The sequence below is a fragment of the Panthera uncia genome, chromosome C2, assembly GCF_023721935.1.
Source record: "Panthera uncia isolate 11264 chromosome C2, Puncia_PCG_1.0, whole genome shotgun sequence".
Taxonomy (NCBI): domain Eukaryota; kingdom Metazoa; phylum Chordata; class Mammalia; order Carnivora; family Felidae; genus Panthera; species Panthera uncia.
This window is the reverse complement of record NC_064810.1, coordinates 16,848,276-16,855,212: the sequence shown is the minus strand read 5'-3', so window position 1 is coordinate 16,855,212 and position 6,937 is coordinate 16,848,276. Positions and strand designations below refer to the sequence as shown.

Below are 6,937 nucleotides of genomic sequence, written 5' to 3'. Positions count from 1 at the left end.
TTTTCAGAAGTGGGTGTGCCTTCCTCACGTTCTGACACCTTCTGCTTGATGGCTGTTGATGACAGGCCCTATGGGATGCTAGAATAGCAGAATGAAAGGTGTCTAGGGCCAAAATGACAGCATGGATGAAAACAGGTCCCTTATCCCAAACGGTTTGCCCAAGAATGAAATATGAATGAGATACGAACTTTCATTAAGTTGAGCCCCTCCATCTTTAAATCTATTTTTACAGCAGTTAGCTTATCCTAACCAACAGGGCTTTTTTTTTTTTTTTTAAGTCTTTTCATTGTTTTTTGTTTTTGTTTTTTTGTTTGTTTGTTTGTTTTTGACTTTTATTCCCCGCTCAAATGGTTTCCCTTCCCTCTTGGTCGAGGGGAGAAAGACCATCAACAGCAAAGGGCAGCTGCAGAAGCAATACCCAGAACGAGCTTTACATTCTAGAAAGGACCCTGCACTTCCTCTTTGTGGTTTCCAGTCCTGAACATGTACCGAGAAACTTCTTTAGTAACAAGCTATAGACCTGATCCCTGAAGGTAGTCTTTTATTTTATTTGTTTTGACATTTTTGGTAGAGAATGTTAAATGATCAATCAGTGTCTTCTAGATTGCAATTTCCATAACAGCAAGATTGGTGTTACTTGTCAATTGCTAAGAAGTTACAGTGCCTATCCGTTTGCAAGCACTTAATAAGTGTTTAATTAATCAAAGAAACAAATACCTTAGACTAAAAAAAAAATGGTGCTCATTTTTTTGTGTGTGACCCAGAAACAAACATATGGTTCTTACATCCTTCGCAAGGATCTAGTGTTTGTACCTCAACCCAGCTAGAAGGTTTCTCCCAGTGGTTTCTGGACAGAACATTCCCAGCTGTTTCAGTGCCGCATAGCAAAGCTCTGACAGCTTTCAGAACAAGAGGCAATATTAGTTAATAATCATTTGCACTTGCAACTATCTTATTTCATGACAGTGAAACTTATATTCCTCTGGCTACGGTTTCCTTTGGATTGGTGTTGCTGAACTTTAGCCTTCGCTGCTAGGCTCCAAGCTGTGACTATAAATCCCTTTGAGTTATTCACTCTTCATTCCCACTCAACAAGTTCTAATTAACTCATAATGAATGCTCCCCAAATACTGCACATCTGACATCTTTTTGTTAATCAGAATGGGGTAGGACAGAAGTCGTACCACTTTCTTTTCTGCTAACCAGCCATCTTTTGGCGTCTTTCTGTATCAGATGAGTTTGGTGATGATACGTCTTAGCTGACACCCGTCTCTCAGCTCCATCAATGGACCCCAGTTGTACCTTTCATTCTGTATACCAGGATATAATCAGAAGTGACAAAACTTCAGTGCAGGGAAAACCGCACACACTGACTGCACAGGATTCTTGAGGCTGTCTGGCCTGAGAACATGTGCGTGTGCGTGTGCAATAATGCGGAGCCTATTTTCAGGTATTGTGTTCTGAAGAATATCCTGATCTTTTTATTAACATTCTTGTTTTTGATGTTTTCATTTGCATTCTGAATTTGTTTCCAAAAATTCTAGCATTTGTTTGTTTGTTTGGGTTCTGGAAAGAACCCTATTTCGACCGTAGTTGAGATAGCAGATAGACGACGAATATGTCTGCTTTTTAGTTTTATGTGGTATGTGTGGGATGTTTGTGTATGTGTGTTTGGTCCTTTTGTGTTGCTATGGTTATTTTTTTAATGTTTATTTATCTTAAAGAGACAGAACAGGAGTAAGGGACAGGCAGAGAAAGAGGGAGGCAGAATCCAAAGCAGGCTCCAGGTTCTGAGCTGTCAGTACAGAGGCGGACTTGGGGCTTGAACTCATGAACTGTTAGAAAATAACCTGAGCCAAAGTTGGATGCTTAACTGACTGAGCCACCCAGGTGCCCCTATGGTGCTAGAGTTTTTTTTTTGGGGGGGAGGGGTTAATTTATTTTGAGAGACAGTGCAGAGGAGGGGTAGAGAGAGAGGGAGAGAGAGATCCCAGACAGGCTCTGCGCTGTCAGCATGGAGCCTGATGCAGGTCTCGAACTCACGAACCGTGAGATCATGACCTGAGCCGAAACCATGAGTCGGACGCCTCGCCAACTGAACTGCCCAGGTGCCGCTATTGCTATAGTTTTTAAACACATTTTGGAATGATCAGAAAAATCTTAGGATTAGAAGAAACTTAACTGTCCAAATAATTCAACCTCTCATTGTCTGTTAGTGATTCCTGCACAGATGTTGTTTAAAACAATAAACCTATTTGACAGATGAAAGGTGATATTGCAAGTCCTTTCCTGATGTTGTTAAATAGAACGTCAGCCTTGCCTTGTACCTCCTAATGGTCATTGTCATACTGACTGGTGCTTCTGCTTAAGAAAAAAAAAAAATTAAGCCAGAATTTTTATAAACAATTTGGAATAGTCTTCCACTTTGAAATGAAGTTTTGGAGTTGTATTCAAAGAATTCTAGAAACTTGTAGAACAAGTTTGGGGCTATGGCTCAAGGACATACATATCAGCAGTTAGTATTCCTGACAATACGTCACTGGATCTCAGAGTTCAGGGTCCTAAGTTCTAGAAGGATGGTAGAGAATACATCGAACATAGATAGCTGTGAAAGCTTTAGGTGATCGTTCTAAAAGCACTTCAGGTTTTCTCAAATGTAGAAATCTAGAGGTTTTGTATTTAAGCTTTGTGCTTTAGATTAAGATGACATAAATTAGATCCTTAATTAGTATTCTTTCCACTAATAGCTTTGATAAACCTTTGATTTAAGATACCATAATATAGGCAGAATAAAAGCAAAGTATGTCTCAGGTGGCTACAGCTTGGCACTGATCTCGGCCAGCCAAAGCTCTAACTTTGTTGGATTGTGCCAACAATTATTGTGGTCTGTTTAACTTATTTTGACCTACTTTATATAAGGACTATTTCATATACGTCTATTTTTATGCTAATGACGTAAATCCTAAATGGCCGAAGCCTATGTCAAATTGTACAGCAGAGGTTGTAAAAATACCAAAACTAAACTTGAATGTTAAATCCTGAATACATGGTCATGATAGTCGGTCAGAATGATGATAAAATTTAAAGGATCATAGAACAAAAGCAAAAAATGATTTTGGGTATTCCAAAATAAGTGAAATGGCAGTATTTCACTCCTGCTTCTCTTAATCCCTACTGTTATGCTTGGGTTGTGATAAGTGATAGAAGCTTGGTCTTAAAAGATGGCTAGATATTAGGGCACCCAGGTGGCTAAGTCGGTTGAGTGTCTGACTTTGGCTCAGATCAGGATCTCGCTGCTCATGAGTTCGAGCCCCGCACCAGGCTCTGTGCTGCCAGCTCGGAGCCTGGAGCCTGCTTGGGATTCTGTCTCCGTCTCTCTGCCCCTCCCCTGCTCACGCTCTCTCTCTCTTTCTCTCAAACATAAAATAAAACATAAAAAAATAAAAAATAAAATAGATGGTTAGATATGAATCATCTGTGAGGGTTAAGATCTGAGACTTCAGGAGGATGAGAAACATCTTGGACAATGGCTAGAATGGGGGTAAATCAGGGCACTTGAGGTATGCTCTAAGGAGATAATCTAGGTTATCAAATGATGAGATTGGCGTCTAGAGTGACAGCATAAGAGTGCAAAGGAAATAAACCCTCAAATTCAGAACACTGACAGGGCTTAAAGCTACTTACTGACAAGGGGGCAAGAAAGATCATAAATCAAAGATGACAAGAAATTCATCTGGAAATTGAAAAAGGAGTGTATCCCAAAGATTCCGTGGAATTTGATAAGATAACCAGTTTAAGCTTTAAGAAAGCAAACTGCAGCAAGCTGGATAATTCTGTGTCTAGCCAACAGTTATCTCTGATGAAATGTTGTGGAGATAAAGGGGAGTTGCTCATCTCTCAATGTCAAAGTAAAATAAACACATTTTCTTCAAAGTTATGACCAATAACTCGATTTTCAGCATGTTATTAAAGGAATCTTGACATGTTTTCAACTTGGGCAGTTTTGTCACTCTTCTTTAACTGTTAAGAATATTATTTGGCAACCATGATTAGAGTTCTAATTCGAATCTAATGATTACCCTTGCAAATCAAGTAAAAATGAACAAGTTTTTGAGTACGATATGTTCAAAAAGCATGAATTTAACATTTAAATTCTTCATGATCATAGTTCACAAAAATAGTTCCAGTGTATGTGACTAAATGGGGGCACAAAACTTAGAGGGTAAAATATATGCAATAATGTTATGTGGTTAGTTCTTCCTTTTAGCAGCTATTTAAAGACAAACAAAACCAAGCAAACAACTTTAATTGGCTGAGTTTGAGGTCTGCTTTCTACATTTCTGAGTGTCTTCCTTCAACTAAGTATTCAGTTATGTGAAATAAGAAAATATGGGGGAAAAATTACTTGGTCTGTTGTGCCTAATAGATGATGTTTAACACACTGACAAAAAAAATATGTACTTGAACAGAAATTTTATGATTTAGGTCAATTATACACTTGGGAAGGGCAAATTTTGTTGAATATGGAGTATGTTGAAATGCTCAAGTTATTTTTCACATGTTTTGGGTCTTTTTTATTTTTAAAGAGGTTTTTCTCATTATTTAAAAACCCAGTGGAATTGTAATGGAACTGGGAAATGTAATCCATATGTTTTGGAACCTGTTACAATTAAATCATCAAATTACCATTCATTTTTTGACCACTTAAAATACAAGATCTTTTTATAAATGTATATACACCCACACAAGAAAATAATGCTGAACTCATAGAATTACTTTTTGATTAAATATTTCACTTCCAAATACTTATTTTCAGTTTAATGTTGAATGGCATATTAATCAAGTACATTATATTAGGATAGTGATATGTATTTAATGTATTAATAATTATTACTAATGTGTCATCAGTGGTAATATATTAAATTGTCAAGACAAAATTTACTATTAAGTAGGCAAAAACTTTCATTCAGTGTTCATGTGTCTATCCCTGATTCATTATCTAAACATGTAAATATTTTTGCAAACAAATCTGCCCAAGGGCAAAATGCTTCCAGGTTTACTCAAATCCATAACTATTCTGTTGATGTCTTTAGAAAAAACAGTATTTTTAAGTAAGCAATAGAGTTTGATGTATGGTGTTTTTGTTATAATAACTATTGGATAAATTCTTCGTTCCATCATGTTTGACCTAGAAGTGTAATATTCCATGGTTTTGTGAAAATATTTCAGAGAAAAGTTGGTTTTTCTTTCTTCATGGAGTAAGAACATCTATTCCCATATCCAAGACTTGTCTCTGGCATTAAACAGGCTATTTAGAGAGAGAGAGAGAGAGAGAGAGAGAGAGAGAGAGAAAACTATAAATACATATCATGTTGTTGGAAGAATCCTTACTTTTTCACTTGCATTCATCGTGGATATGGCCGGATCTGGGTTATCGTTTCTCCTTTGCAATGAGGTCAGTTAAGCTTCATTGACGAGTGAGTCATACTGTGGGTTGGGTCTTTCTAGGGAGCCCTCTTCCTTTGCCTAACTACTCTTGTGGGTATTAAAACTGCTTTTTACTTTTTTCTTAAAAGAGCTTTTCTTTTGCTTAGCTAAGATTGAGAGAATTTTAACAAATATTTCTGACATTAGAGAGTATTTACTCAAGGAGCTCTAAATTTGAACACTGAAGTAAATCATAAAAGAATATAGCAGCATTTGTCTTTCCTAAAGAAGCAAATTAAGCTACTACCTCAGTAGAGAAACTTGGAGCATTTAGGAAAATACAGGTTGTAGGGTGTTGCTAAAGGAACGTTCTTAAACATTGTATGTATTCAGTTTGTGCAAAAACATCGGTATGATTTTTATTATAAATATACTTTGCATTTGAAAGAGTTTTTTAAATTCCTATGAAACCTATGTTTTTAAAATTATAGTTTTATATTATAATCAAAGAATGTAGATGGGTGTCACATATGATTTCTAAATAACTACTCATGTTCTGTTACGGCTTTCCTTGTGGAGGGCAAGGATATCGCTCTAACAACTACTCACGTGTGTATGTAATCATACAGTGGAGATAGCATGTCTGTGGGAACGTAGAATACAGCCATGTGGTTTAGATTCTGGAACTGTGTATTATGAAATCATTTGCAGCCCTACCCTGAACTTCCACAGAGAAAAACCACAGATGGGAGAGACTCATGGACATTGTAGTTTAAAAGCTCTTTATGGGGGAAGAAAGGATGGAGATAAACTAAGAAAGCCAGAAATCTCCTCCCCTCACAATTGTTAGTGTCCTGGATAGAGCATAGACCTGGAGTCAGACAGATGGAAACCTGGAGTTTCCACTGGCCAAATTATTCCACTTCTCTGACTCTTGTTTGTCCGTTTTTAAAAGAGAAATCATACTACTGAACTTTCGTATACATCTAAGCATATAGAAACTAGTAGCATGAGATAATTGGTTGTGCATGTTTTGATTTCCCTTCCAACCACACTACCATATATGAAATGTCACTTTCATTCGTTTTTTATAAATGGTCAGTTACAATCAAAGTGAAATGTTGTATGCAAAATCCTGTGACATGTTACATTTCTCATTTGATAGGAAGTCACTATTTATCAGAAGACTCAGGTAATCACCCCAATGAGTGTATTAGCCAAGCGAATGTTCTGTGTGCAAGATAATTAAGAGAATACTAAATCTTTACTGAATCGACGATGAAAGATAACTGGTGATCCAAAAATTGTGCTCTTTGTTATTTGCCTGAATGAATTGAAAACTCCTGTCCGCACAAAAACCTGAACACAAATGTGTATGGCAGCTTAATTCATAACCGCCAAAGCTTGAAAGCAACCAAATGTCCTTCAATACGTGAATGGATAAGTAAACTGTGGTCCATCCAAAGAACAGAATATTATTCAGCACTATTCAGCACTATCAAGCCATGAA

The 6,937-nt window shown here is 36.9% G+C and overlaps 1 pseudogene; it reads right to left on the bottom strand.

Moving 5' to 3' along the window:
• Positions 1-338: 338 nt before the first annotated feature.
• LOC125922287 (uncharacterized) lies at positions 339-541 on the bottom strand (annotated as a pseudogene).
• Positions 542-6,937: the final 6,396 nt, after the last annotated feature.